The sequence below is a fragment of the Cervus elaphus genome, chromosome 25 (genome assembly GCF_910594005.1).
Source record: "Cervus elaphus chromosome 25, mCerEla1.1, whole genome shotgun sequence".
Lineage (NCBI taxonomy): Eukaryota > Metazoa > Chordata > Mammalia > Artiodactyla > Cervidae > Cervus > Cervus elaphus.
In genome coordinates, this window is record NC_057839.1 from 71,106,388 (window position 1) to 71,120,653 (window position 14,266).

Sequence of the window (14,266 nt, forward strand, 5' to 3'; positions counted from 1 at the left end):
TTGTCCTCTCATCCATCTTCCCGCTGCGGGACAGCTCCGAAGCCCCTGCCCACCTCCTGGTGCCCTCGGGGAGGCACCCACAGGCAGACAGCGCCTCCTGGGCGGCACGGGGCCCGTCCGCAGAAGATGCTGCCAGACTGCCTTCAAGGGGACCGAGCCAGTCACCCCCCAGCCGGCCAGGAACGCTCCACACACACAGTCACCAGTCACTGGCCTTTGCGCCCTGTGGCCACGGGGACCCTGCTGGCCCAAAGCGCATGCTGGCTTTGACCTGCGACACCACCATCCTCCCGTGAAGCCCACTCGGGTGTCCTTCCCTGCGGGGTGCTGACCCCCCCTCTGCCCCCAGGACACGGTCCTGCTCCCTGGGTCCCGGGGGCCCCACGAGCCTCCTCCCTTGCACTTGGGGTGCTGGGAATGAGAAGCCCTCCTTATAGTGCTGTCCCACCTGCCCTCCTTTAAAGGCCCTTTGCCCTCTCAAGGTCGTGAAGACATCCTCATGTTTAGTCCAGGAGCGTTCAGGTTGAGTCAGTAATCCTCGCAGGGTTGTCAGGTGTTGCCTAGGCAGCCTTCGATCGGCCGGGAGCCCTTCCTGGGGAGGGGCGGTGACTGGGCACCGTTGCTCAAAGCGCCTCCCTTTCCTGCCTCCCGCAGAGCTGGCTCTGCCACAAACGTTCACGCCTGGTGTCTCTTTCTCCACTTTACGTTCTGTTCCATCGGTCTTTTGCCCACCATCTTCTCCAGGACTCACAGCCTTCATCCCTGAAGCTTTACCACAGGTCTCATTACTTCCAGCCGTGTTCTTTAAAGCCACATACCTTGTGGAACAAGTTTGTAAGTCTCCACGGAAAAGCTTCTGGAATTGTGATTCAAGTGCATTCAATCTATAGTGTGGTTTAAATGGGATCTTAACAATATAGGGTTTTTCAAACCATGAATGTAGCTCATCCCTCCGTTAGTGTAGGTCTTTTTTCTCTCAATAATGTTTCATAGATTTTTAAAAAATTTTTATTTTTCAGCTACACCTTGTTGCTTATGGGGTCTTTAGTTCCCTTACCAGGGCTTGAACTGCACCCTCAGCAGTGAAAGTGCAGACTCCTAACCACTGGGCCACCAGGGAAGTCCCCGTTTTAGTGTGTGTGTGTGTGTGTGTAGCATGTGGAGGTCTTCCATCACATTTCTTCTTGCATCTGACTTTTTTGGACTCTCAAAAAAGCAAGAGAGTTCCAGAAAAACATCTATTCCTGCTTTATTGACTATGCCAAAGCCTTTGACTGTCTGGATCACAATAAACTGTGGGAAATTCTGAAAGAGATGGGAATACCAGACCACCTGACCTGCCTCTTGAGAAACCTGTATGCAGGTCAGGAAGCAACAATTAGAACTGGACATGGAACAACAGACTGGTTCCAAACAGGAAAAGGAGTACGTCAAGGCTACATATTGTCACCCTGCTTATTTAACTTATATGCAGAGTGCATCATGAGAAATCCTGGGCTGGAAGAAGCACAAGCTGGAATCAAGATTGCCAGGAGAAATATCAATAACCTCAGATATGCAGATGACACCACCCTTGTGGCAGAAAGTGAAGATGAACTAAAAAGCCTCTTGATGAAAGTGAAAGAGGAGAGTGAAAAAGTTGGCTTAAAGCTCAACATTCAGAAAACTAAGATCATGGCATCTGGTCCCATCACTTCATGGGAAATAGATGGGGAAACAGTGGAAACAGTGTCAGACTTTATTATTTTGGGCTCCAAAATCACTGCAGATGGTGATTGCAGCCATGAAGTTAAAAGACGCTTGCTCCTTGGAAGAAAAGTTATGACTAACCTAGACAGCATATTAAAAAGCAGAGATATTACTTTGCCGACAAAGGTCTGTCTAGTCAAGGCTATGGTTTTTCCAGTGGTCATGTATGGATGTGAGAGTTGGACTGTGAAGAAAGCTGAGTGCCGAAAAATTGATGCTTTTGATTTGTGGTGTTGGAGAAGACTCTTGGGAGTCCCTTGGACTACAAGGAGATCCAACCAGTCCATCCTAAAGGAGATCAGTCCTGGGTGTTCATTGGAAGGACTGATGCTGAAGCTGAAACTCCAGTACTTTGGCCACCTCATGCGAAGAGTTGACTCATTGGAAAAGACCCTGATGCTGGGAGGGATTGGGGGCAGGAGAAGAAGGGGATGACAGAGGATGAGATGGTGGGATGGCATCACCGACTCTATGGACATGAATTTGAGTAAACTCCGGGAGTTGGTGATGGACAGGGAGGCCTGGCGTGCTGCGATTCATGGGGCCACAAAGAGTCAGAAATGGCAGAGTGACTGAACTGAACTGATGAATAATACTATTCTTAATGTTTATCTTCTCACAGTATATTGCTAGTACACATAACAACACAATTCTCCTCCTCTGTCGTCCCCTTCTCCTCCTGCCTTCAATCTTTCCCAGCATTAGGGTCTTTTCTAATGAGTTGGCTCTTTGCATCAGGTGGCCCAAGTATTGGAGCTTCAGCATCAGATATTCCAATGTATATTCAGGGTTTATTTCCTTTAGGATTAACTGGTTTGATCTCCTTGCTGCCCAAAGGACTCTCAAGAGTCTTCTCCAACACCACAGTTCAAAAGCATCAATTCTTCAGCACTCAGCTTTCTTTATAGTCCAACTCACACATCCATACATGACCACTGGAAAAACTATAGCTTTGACTAGATGGACATTTGTCAGCAAAGTGATGTCTCTGCTTTTTAACACATTGTCTAGGTTTGTCATGGCTTTTCTTCCAAGGAGCAAGCATCTTTTAATTTCAGGGCTGCAATCACCATCTGCAGTAATTTTGGAGCCCAAGAAAATAAAATCTATTATTGCTTCTACTTTTTCCCTTTCTATTTGCCATGAAATGATGGGACCAGATGCCATGATCTTCATTTTTTGAATGTTGAGTTTTAAGCCAGCTTTTCCACTGTCCTCTTTCACTTTCATCAAGAAGTTCTTTAGTTCCTCTTCACTTTCTTCCATTAGAGTGGTATCATCTGCATATCTGAGGTTGCTGGTATTTCTCGCAGCAATCTTGATTCCAGCTTGTGCTTTATCCAGGCTGGCATTTTGCACAATGTACTCTGCATATAAGTTAAATAAGCAGGGTGGCAATATACAGCCTTGACATACTCCTTTCCCAATTTTGAACCAGTCCAGCTGTTTCATGTCTGGTTCTAACTGTTGCTTCTTGTCCTGCATACAGGTTTCTCAGGAGACAGGTAAGGTGGTCTGGGATTCCATCTGTTTAAAGATTTTCCACAGTTTGTTGTGATCCACACAGTCAAAGGCTTTATCTTTGCCTTTGACTTTTTAAAAATGTAGTTGAAACAGACCAGATGGCTTATTGAAGCATTTATAAGTGGATTCCATCCTTGATTAATTCTATGTTTTTTCTATCAGATTTTATCTCAATAGGGCTGGCAGTCAGCTTCATATTTTTCTCAGACTCATGTTAAGAGGTTGCCCCAGACTTCAAGCCCTCAGAAAACAAGCCAAGTGTTGCGGCCTCCCTGTGCCGGTGGGGATGGTGGCCCTAGGCCGGGTCAGCAGGGCCAGGACAGAAACGAGCACGCCTAAGTCCTGTCCCCCGCCCACCCTGGCTCGGGGACCAGAGGTGGGTGGGGCCCCACGGCCCGCTGGTGTCCGAGACGGCCACCTTTGCCTCCCGGGGCTGGGTGCTCTGGAACAGCTGGTCACAGGGCCCGAGTTACTGGGTCGTGGCCTCCGGGCCCAGGGACCTTTGATGCTTCTCCATGCTGTCCCCTACCTCACCCCAGCCCCGGGCTGGAGGCTTGAGCCCCAAGCAGAGCTCCCAGGGTTCGCGCCAGCCTCCCCCGCCCCCCAACCTGAGACCCTCTCCCTCTGTGTCCGTGTTTGCTCTGCCTTAGTCTCCTCTTGGGGAAGATGGAGCCGGGTCACCGCAGGAGAGGGAGGGACAGAGAACGGTCCGTGTCTGGTGACTGGTGACAGCCGGCATGCTCCCCCACCTGTCCCCGCCGGAAGGGCCCCGCCCCACCCCTGCTCCCCAGAGCGACTCCCAGGCGCACCCCAGCCCCCGCCCCGGGCCCAGAGGAACTCCCGCCCCAGGATGCTGCCTCTGCTCACTCCCCCACCCCGCCGGCCAGAGGCCAGAGTCCCCTGGAGCCCCACTCCCACCTGCGCCTGTTTGTTTACTGCCGGCTTATCTAGAGAACTGATTGTTACCAACCTGGGTCTTTGAGGAAATAACCCCAGATAAGCAGGGAGGCTGCAGTGAGATTCTGCCTTTGTTGTGGTGGCAGCTGCCCTCAGAGCTCAGCGGGGAGCAGTGGTGGGCGGGGATGGGGTGGGGTGGGGTGGGAAATCTCCGGGGACCAGGTCCACCCGCTGAGCCCTCCGACCTACTTTGTGTGGTTGGAAAAAGCAGACGAGGCATTAGCTGAATGCTCTAAAGAAGTCTTGTCAGGTCGATAGTAACATGTGCACATTAACTTGTGATTATTGTAGCGGAAATGTGCAATGCAATTTGGAAAATACAGGACAATTTCAAGACATGGGTAAAAAGCATTCATGATTTCACCATCCACAGACAGTTTTCAAAAGCTAACTTAGCATTTTTCTTCTGATGTGTATGTGTGTACACATATGTGCATATACACACATGATAAGTATATTCTTATGTATACTTATAATCAGGCTCAGACAGTAAAGAATCTGCCCACAATCTGGGAGACCTGGGTTCAATCCCTGGGTTGGGGAGGTCCCCTGGAGGAGGAAATGGCAACCCATTCCAGTATTCTTGCCTGGAGAAACCCCATTTACACAGGAGCCTGGCAGGCTACAGTCCATGGGGTCGCAGAGAATCGGACACGACTGAGCGACTAAGCACACAGCACACATACTTACAGTGATTACCACTTTGTATTTTCCAGTTAGCATACTGTGTTTTCCCACACTGCAAAACTCACACTGCCCAGAAGCCCCCGTGTACAGAGACATATTAGAATGTTTAATACCTATTTTTCTATTGTTGGGCAGTTCTGTTGCTCCAACTTTTAGTTATTGTTAATCTTGCTGCAGTAAGCATCTTTGTTCAAAACCAGCTCCCCCAATCTTGAAATCCTGGGACAGATTTTTCCTAGAAGTGACTTGTCAGGTTGAAGGGTATGAAAATTGCTTTCTGGAAAGACCTCCACACAGCAGTGTGGGTCTCCCTTGCCCTTGAGCAAGGCATCATTTTAACCTTTGCCAACTGAATCAAGAGTTGGTATCTCACAGGGTCCATTTGTGCCTCTGAGTCCTGGCTGAATTAACATTTTTCATGTCTCTTAGCTGTGGGAGGGTTTCATTATGCTAACCTAAAACAATAGTCATTTTTTACCAGTAAAACAGGTTTACTCAGGGCAGCAAAGAGTTGCCACCCTGGCTGCAAGAGCAAGGTGAACTTGGTGAGCTGGGGGCAAGTCGGGAGCCAGGGAGAGGACCATCTTTTTATAGGGAGATGGGGCCTTAACACAAGGAGCCCATTGGAGGAGGCTGGGGCGTCTCATTGGCTGAGCTGTTGCCAGGCGGGAGAGGATCTTTTCTCCTCCTGCTGGTGACAGTGCAGTGGTGCAACTTCCAGCAGGGATGCCAGGCAGCCGCTTCCAGCTGGCGGCTGTACCCACTGCGTCCCTCCTCCCTGCTGCCCAGGGTCCCTCCCAGCTCTCCGCCTGCCTGTCCCTCCACCGGGGACAAGGACTCCACCAGGCTCTCCTAGGGGCTGGGCTGCAGGAGCCTCCAAGGGTCTGGTCAGGGGGTCAGTGGCAGCTCCATCCGCAGGTGAGGAGGTCGCAGCCTTCATCTGCGGCCCAGAGAAACATGGCAGATGGTGAGCATAGAGGTCCCGGGGCTCCTGGCAAGAGTGTGTATTGGCGGAGGGGTCCTCACGTCCATCCACTTGACCCTAGGGCTTCGGGAGCAGAGGGGCGGCCTGGTCACAGCCCCCCCCCCCGCCCCCCAGTGAGACACGAGTTTATGAGCAGAGGAGGGGGGTGAGCGTTGTCCACAAACACCGCCCCCACCCCCACCCCCCACCACGACTATCAGTAGCTGCCCTGCTTGGGTCAAGTTGTTTTTACGCTTCAGCTGCAGATTAACCATCAACCTGAGGAACTGACTTCTCAGCAGCCTCCAGGCCAGTACTTTTCCAAAAGGCCCTGCACCCCACCCCCGACTGTGTCCCTGGGGAAAACCCCAGGGGCGGAGTGGGCAGGGGCCTGGGTGGGTGGGACAGCCCAGGAACTCCACCTTCGCACCTGTGGCCCTTTTACGGGTCCCCATGTGCCCCTACAGGGCACCTGCAATCCAGGTCCCTTCCTCCCAAACCTGGCCTTTCCAGCTCCCCCCAGACCAACCCAGAGCCTTCGGGCACTGCAGCCCCGCCCCCAGGTCAGCCCTGTCCTGCATCCCAGCTCCCCTTGACTCAGCGCCCTTCCTCAGCCCTATGGAGGGACTCGGGACCCTGGGGCTGCCCTCCTCACCCCCTCCTTCCCAGGGACCCCGAGTCCCCCTAGGGTGGGGGAGGGGCAAGGCTCCTCACTCAGCACCTGGGGAGACCCTAGGCGCACAGAGACCTCACAGAGCAGGTGGGAGGGTGGGGTCTTCCATGGAGGCGGGTCTCCCTGGCACAGCAGCTGTGCCTTTGTGCCCGGGCCGCACCCCGGCTGCTGGTGGCCTGGGCAGCTGCACGTAGGCAGGAACTGCCCTTCGGGGGCCCGAGGCATATTGTTGACCTTTGCCAGGCACCGCTGCCCCTCAGGTGTACCACGGTTGCTTGCGAGGGGGTGTAGTTCAGGAGGAGCATATGTATCATGAGAATGAAATTCGAGGTTCACTCAAATAACCATTCAGAACCGCTTCTGCGTGATCGCGCGGCTCCCTGGGTCCCGGGGCCCAAGACAGTCCTCACTGGGAGCTGCGCGGACCATGGGCCAGAGCGGCCAGTCGACAGCTCCCCAGGTGTGGACTCCGCTGGGGGTCCCGCAGCCTCTGTAACGGAAGGCACAGCTGAACAAAGGGAGACGTTTGCGGGACTCCGGTCTTAGGAGCGCCCTGTCCGGAGCGCCTACTCCTTGCAGGCGCCATGCAGGGCAGGTCGCTGCAGGTGGGGGAGAGGGGCCGGGGAAGGACCCCCAGGGCCCCCATGTTCAAGGATGACCAAGGGGGTCTGGGTCAGAGCTGGGCCGCAGAGGCGGGCGGGGGTCAGGCCAGCGGCGCGGCTCACCACCCGGAGGTCAGCCATCCGAGGCAGGCAGGCTGGGGGCCCCTCGGAGTTCCCGGGGCCAAGATGGTGCGGCTGCAGCAGGTGAGTGGGGAGGGCGGGGTAGGGGGTTGCCCAACCCGGGGTGTGCTGGCTGCTCACCCGGAGGGGCCCTGGGAATGACGCAGAAGGGGCTGCAGAGACGCCGCACCTGAGTGCCAGCCCCAGCGGGGTGGAGGAAGCGACCCATCACCAATCCCCTGGGGGCAGTCTGGGGGCTCCTGGAGGGGCGGACTGGCAGACCTCAGGGATGTGGCCCGTAAGAGAGAGCTGAGTGAAGAGAGGAAGACCGGGGAGGACGTCCTGAGAAGGCCTCTCTCAGCTTACTCTCGCACATTCTGCAAGAACTCCTGTAGAGGAGCGTTGGCTCTGGGCAGGGCCGCAGTGCGGACACAAGCACCGCAGCGCTCAGCTTCCTGCCTCCCAGACGGCACAGCTATGCCCCGCCCCAGGCAGCTAGGCTCCGCCCCCAGGCAGCTAGGCTCCACCCAGGCAGCTAGGCCCCGCCCCCAAGGCAGCTAGGCTCCGCCCCCAGGCAGCTAGGCTCCACCCCAAGGCAGCTAGGCTCCGCCCCCAGAGTCTTGGGCAGGAGATCAGGGTGGTCAGCAGAGGCCGAGCTGGACGTCAGGGGGCGGCGACACCACGGAAAGCCTCAGGTGGGTGAGGGGAAGGAGACCAAGCTCTGGGGACCCTCCTGAGGTCAGGGGCGCACCCCTGGGACACAGCCCTGCCCTGGAGCAGACGCAGGACATTTGGAGGTGCTGCTGGGGTGAAGGCTCTAGAGCAGGAGGACCAGTGAGGGCTGGGGTGAGCCCAGGGGTTGAGGTGGACTCGTCCGGGCTGGGGGCCCCTGCGGCCGGAGGGCCCCGGGTGTGAGGGAGGAGCCTGCCCTGTGTTCACTGGGCTGCAGGGTCAACGGGGCCAGGCCTGGGGTGTGGCCTTGGGTGGCAGCCATCGTTCACAGGGCAAGGTCGTGGGGCAGGCAACGCCTGAGTCAGCTCTGAACACGTGAGAGGCTGGCAAAGTGTCCAGGAGGGTGGGGCGCCTGACCAAGGTCTTCAGACAGGGGACAGGTCAGAGGTCAGAGGTTGGAGGAAGGAGGAGGGGCCACTCAGACTGAGGTTTGGGAAAGGCAGGGTCAGAGGTGGCTGGGGAGCAGGTGGGCCCTCCGCCCTTAAGTCCACGGGGCTGGGAGGGGACAGCCTCCCAGGAAAGCCCCTGCCCACGTCCTCAGTTCCCCCGAGCAGGTAAGGCCCCTCCTCATTCTGGGGTCAGGAGCCAGCCCCCTTCTCCCTGTCCGAGGCTCATTAGAGAATCCAGACCCCCCCCACCCCGCCCCCTCCCACCCTCCCCTCTGTGACCCGACAGCCTCCGCGCCCCTTAGCCCTGGGGCTCTGCCTGGGGCCAGCCCCCACGGCCCACCTTAGCCCGCGTTGAGGCCTGGCCCCACCACAGACCCTTAGTCGCTGTGGCCCACACCCTCTTTCTCCTGCTGTGCCCAGCCCGAAGGGCCTCTGCCGGCCCGAAGGTACCAGATGGGACCGTCTAGGACGATGGTCCAGGAGGGGCTGTTCTGGGGTCGGCCCGAGCCCCACCCTGCCCCCTACTCCTCTCTGAAGTTCTGGAGGACAAGCCGGTCCCCCTTGCGGGGACGGTTCCCTCACCCTCAGCCCTCAGTGAGCAGGGCAAGGGGGGCAGGGTGGGGGCGCCCAAGGAGGGGCGCCGAGGGTTCCAGCAGTGACCCGAGGGAGGGGGTGGGGAGCCCCCGGCTCCCCTCCTGGGAGGGGAGGGGGCTTCAGGGAGACCCTGCCCCCAGCCACCTGCCCTGGCGGGGTCCTCAGGAAGGGAAGCCAGGCCATATTCAGGGGCCATGCTGTCCTGGCGGGGGAGGGCCTGGTGCTCCCCCAGACCCCAGTGCACTGGGGGCCAGGCTGTCCTGGTGGGGGAGGGGGCCTGGCGGCCCCCCAGACCACAGTGCACTAGAGGCCATACTGTCCTGGTGGGGGAGGAGGCCTGGCGCCCCCCTAGACCGCAGTGCACTAGGGGTCATGCTGTCCTGGCGGGGGAGGGGACCTGGCGCCCCCCCCCCAGACCCCAGTGCACTGGGGGCCACGCTGTCCTGGCGGGGGAGGGGGCCTGGCGCCCCACCTCTGCACCCTCCAGGGGCATCTCCCTCCCAGAGGCGCCCACGGTGGCTGCCTGGATTCCAGTGCACTCACCCAGGGGTCCCTTTCTTGGACATGAGGTCGGGGAACCCACCCAGGGCCCCCTCCGCTCCCCTCACTCCTCCTGTTCAGGGGAGGGCGTCCCGACACCTCTACCACCGCTGACCCTGCTGTGGGCACAGACAGACCCACCTCCATCCCCGCCTCCCCTACTGCGGTCTCTCCCTCCCTCTGGGGACAAGTGTCCAGCCCCCCCCACTTCTGTCCCACTGTTCCCAGGACTCTGTCACTGCTCTGCTCAGAGGCCAGGCAGATGGGCTGGCTCCCCATCGGCCCTAGACCCCACTCAACCCCTGAGCTTTGGAGGGAAGTTTCCCATGAAGGAGGGGTGGGGGGGGCCTCTGCCCTCCCACCCAGGTGAGTGTACTATCTGCTCCATGATGGTCCCAATGCTGCAGTGAATGGACTGCTCCTCAGTTCTGCAAAGAACCGAGAGCGCCCCCAACATCCAGTGTGGTGGGAGCTAAGGCTGTGTTTGCTGGACAAACAGTGGAAGGGATAGAGGGAGGAAGGGATGGAGGGAGGGAGGAAGGGATGGAGGAAAGAAGGAGGGGATGGAGGGAGGGATGGAGGGAGGGAGGGAGGAGGAGATGGAGGAAGGGATGAAGGATGCAGGGATGCTGGGGCTGCAGGCCTGCACGGCACAGCTGCAGCTGTACCCACACCTCCCCACCCTGCCTGGGGGCGGGAGGCTCAGGTTGCCAGGCCCCAGTGGACGGTGGTGGCAGGGACAGGCAAGGGACGAGGGACCAGGAGGAAGCAGAGTCATGGCCGATGCCCGTGCCTGGCAGGGGACGGGCATGGCTGGAGGGTGGGGAGGATGGGGCCATGGACATGAATGACGTCACTTCCCAGCCGAGTGTCCTCCCAGGCCCAGCATCACTATGAGCTGGTGTGACAGCCTCTGACTGATTCTGGGTTCAGGGTATCCGGGGAGAAGTTGGCCATTCTTAAAAATAAGTTTTCCTAAATACTAAGTATCGTAGTTTCGTGTATTAATAGTACTGTGGGAAGTGGAGAACCGGAGGTGTTGGGAGACGGATAATGAGCTATTAAGAAGCTACAAGAAATGACAGTGCCAGTTATGGGTGAGCAGACCCCACAGCTCACAGTAGCTGTGGGCGTGGGTGCCAGGCTCCACACGGTCTGCGTGGGGCCTGCCTCTGTTCCCATGAAAGGGAACAGAGAGAGGCAGAGTCCCTGACAGTCATGCAGGGTGGGCAGTCAGAGTCTGGAAAGTGATGATGGGCCTGGACCATGGGGGCTCGTCTGGCCAAACTCCCCTGAGTGCCTACCACCAGGACGCCTGCAGGGGAGGAGAGGTGAGCCTGCTCCCAGCCCCTGCCCCTCCTGCACGCTGTGGGAGGGCGCCTGAGTGAGGGTCTGGGCCCTGCAGTCCCCAGGAGTCATGCCACACCCTGGGATGGGGGCCCAGTCTGTTTCTCTGAAGGTACAGTGTCTGGGCGGCCAGAGAAGTTTCTTTCCTGGGCCTCACGCTGGGACCTGTATTCACAGAGCATCGTGGGCAGCAGGTGACTATTCCAGGCAGCACCCAGATCTGGACGCAGCAGGTGTGCGGGCTCCGGGCACAGGAGGAGGGGCCCAGCCTGCAGTCCAGGTGTCCTGAGATGGGTTCCCAGCCTCTGCCAGCCGCCCCTCCTGCATGGGAGGCTAGAGGGTTCTGTGTTCCTGTCCCCTGCTGGCTGAGGACTTAACGCTGAGCCAGACGCTCCACGGTGCTGTCTGGTCTGGACATTTGACTGGTGACGCTCCAGCAACGGCAGGGACACACTGTGTCATCGCCAAAGGTGCTAGGAGTCCTGGGTTTGCTCCCCTCCGCTCCTGGTGCACTTGGCCCTGGCTCCCACCAAGCACTGAGGCCCGTGGTCTCCCCTCGGATCTAGATTGGGCTGCAGTTTGCTCCGATCAGCAGCTAGGAGCCGGGCAGTCCCCTTTCCGGAAACCAGGTGGTAACACAGCTCAGGCAAGACATGGCCTGGAGAGAGATGGGGGTCACACGGAGAGAGACAGGCACCGCCTGGAGAGCCAGGGGCCAGGTGGGGGCCACCAAGGTGACAGACAGGCGGGGGAGACCTTCTTGGACCTTCCAGCCCTGACCAGCCCAGGTGCGACCCCTACCGGCGCCTCCTGGAGCAGCCCCACCTGCCGAGGCCTCTGCCTGAGCCTTGGCCGTGAAAGGGAGAGACCACGGCAGGCTGCGGGCGGCGTGGAAGGTGCGCGTCAGATGGCCACTGGGTAAGACGCCCGGTGGGGTCAGCGCGGAAGCAGGACGGCCAACGGGCTATGGCTTCCGCGGATTCCTGGAGGCTCCGGGGGATGTGAGGCTGCCTGGGGCCCGAAGGAACCCTGGGTCCCGCAGCAGCAGGGCCTGAACGCACGCCCGGCAAAGCCAGGTCTCAACCACAGGCCACAGTCTGTGCCCAGGCGGGTGCTGTCGGCGCTCCGAGTCTGGAGAGGCCCAGCTGGACCTGCGCGTTCTGGTGAGGGATCCATCCGGCTCCAGGCCCCTGGGCGTCCGGGTGAGGCGGGAAGGCGAGCACAGCCGCTCCGGAAAGGGACGGAGGAAGGGCCTTGGGCGAGCAGGCCTGACAGGCGCCGGGGGACGAGCTCCGCAAGAGCCGGGCTTCCGGCACGACGACCACGACGACGACCCAGAGCCGAGGGGAGCGCCGCCTCGGTCCACAAACCCTCCCAGGACGAGGGCGGGCCCCGCGGTCCGGAAGACAGTGGCGAAGGCCCGACACGCATTCCTAAGTGTTTCAGCAGGAAGCAGGCCCCACCTGACGAAAGCCGCTGACTGCGGATGAGTTACAGTCGCAAGGTTGCTGATGCGCAAAGCTTTTTCTTGACGCCAGCCAATCGGAGCACAGGGCGATCAGAGCACAGCCAATCAGAGCACAGGGCGATCAGCGCACAGCCAATCAGTTCAGTTCAGTTAGGTGGCGCAGTCGTGTCCGACTCTGCGACCCCATGAACCGCAGCACGCCAGGCCTCCCTGTCCATCACCAACTCCCAGAGTTTACGCAAACTCATGTCCATCGAGTCAGTGATGCCATCCAACCCTCTCATCCTCTATCGTCCCCTTCTCCTCCTGCCTTCAATCTTTCCCAGCATCAGGGTCTTTTCCAATGAGTCAGTTCTCATCAGGTGGCCAAAGTACTGGAGTTTCAGCTTCAGCATCAGACCTTCCAATGAACACCCAGGACTGATCTCCTTCAGGATGGACAGGTTGGATCTCCTTGCAGTCCAAGGGACTCTCAAGAGTCTTCTCCAACACCACAGTTCAAAAGCATCAATTCTTCTGTGCCCAGCTTTCTTTACAGTCCAACTCTCACATCCATACATGACCACTGGAAAACCATAGCCTTGACTAGATGGACCTTTGTTGGCAGAATAAGGTCTCTGCTTTTTAATCCGCTGTCTAGGTTGGTCATAGCTTTTCTTCTAAGGAGCAAGCATCTTTTAATTTCGTGACTGCAGTCACCATCTGCAGTGATTTTGGAGCCTAAAAAATAAAGGAAGGAGTAGTGGCTAGAGGACCATCCACGCCAGTGCCTGGGGACCACTGCCTGTTTGGCTGATGGTCAACCTGGAGGGAAGGTGACCGGGCACTTGGCAACCAGGTGGCCTGGGAGGTGCTTTGCGGATGGACCTGTGCAAATCACAGAGTGCCAGAGGATGTTTGCCCCTGTCCATGCTCCCCAGAGGGACCCAGAGCCCGGTGTGAAGGTGATGGCACACCCCTCTCTGTGGGTGAACTGCCTCTTCCCCACCCTTCCTGGGGAGCTCAGGGCAGAGGAGGTAGAGAGAAGACCCGGTGGGCTGGAGGCTTGGCCTCCCCTCCCCAGGGCCCTGCTGGCTGCAGCCAGGGCTGTGCGCACGGTTCAGTGCCCAGGAGCCAGCAGGGTCCCCACTGTGGTCGGGGACATGGGAAGTGCATCCTTGCTGGGCAGGTGCTGGCTGGGACACCCACCGCCTTCCCCACCCAGGGGGTTTCTCACTCACCCGCCCCGTCCTCCTGAATGTTTATTCGGAGGATTCTCTGTGCCGTGCTTCTGACCCTGAAACTCACTTCACAGCTAAGCATGAGGGATGGGTTCCCTGGAACGAATCCAGACCCCAGAAACGGCTGACCTGAGAGAAAGCAGGCCTGCAGGCTGAAGGCCCCTCATCAGCCTGGGGGCTAGCAGGCTGCCCATCAGCACTGGCCTGGGGGCCGCCCGTCTCCTGGGCCCAGGGTGGGGGTGGTGGGGGTCCAGGCTCTTGCACTGCTCCTAGCTGACCCCAGCCGTGCAGCTGTGGGGAGCTCCCGGCAGGGATGCCGGTGGGGCTGAAGGGCTGCCCGGGCCTCTCTGGCTCCTGGGGCCTTGGAACCACTGGACAGCTGGCTGGATCTCGGCTCCTGACCACCAAGGACCCCAGGGCTGGGCTTGCTGGGCCTGCTCGGCCACTGTGGCAAACCCACAGCCTGGAGACTGAAACAGCAGACGTTTGTTAAGGGCTGGAAATCTGAGCTCGAGGTGCTGACCAGTCCAGCTCCTGGGGAGGCCTTTCCTGGCTCAGACGCCCCATCTTTTGTGTCCTCCCTGGGAGAGACAGACTCCCTGGGCCCTCCTCCCATAAGGACGCTGACACTGTGGGATCGTGTCTCCACCCCTGCCCTCGTTTAACCGTACTATCTCCCAGAAGCCCCTCCTCCAAATGC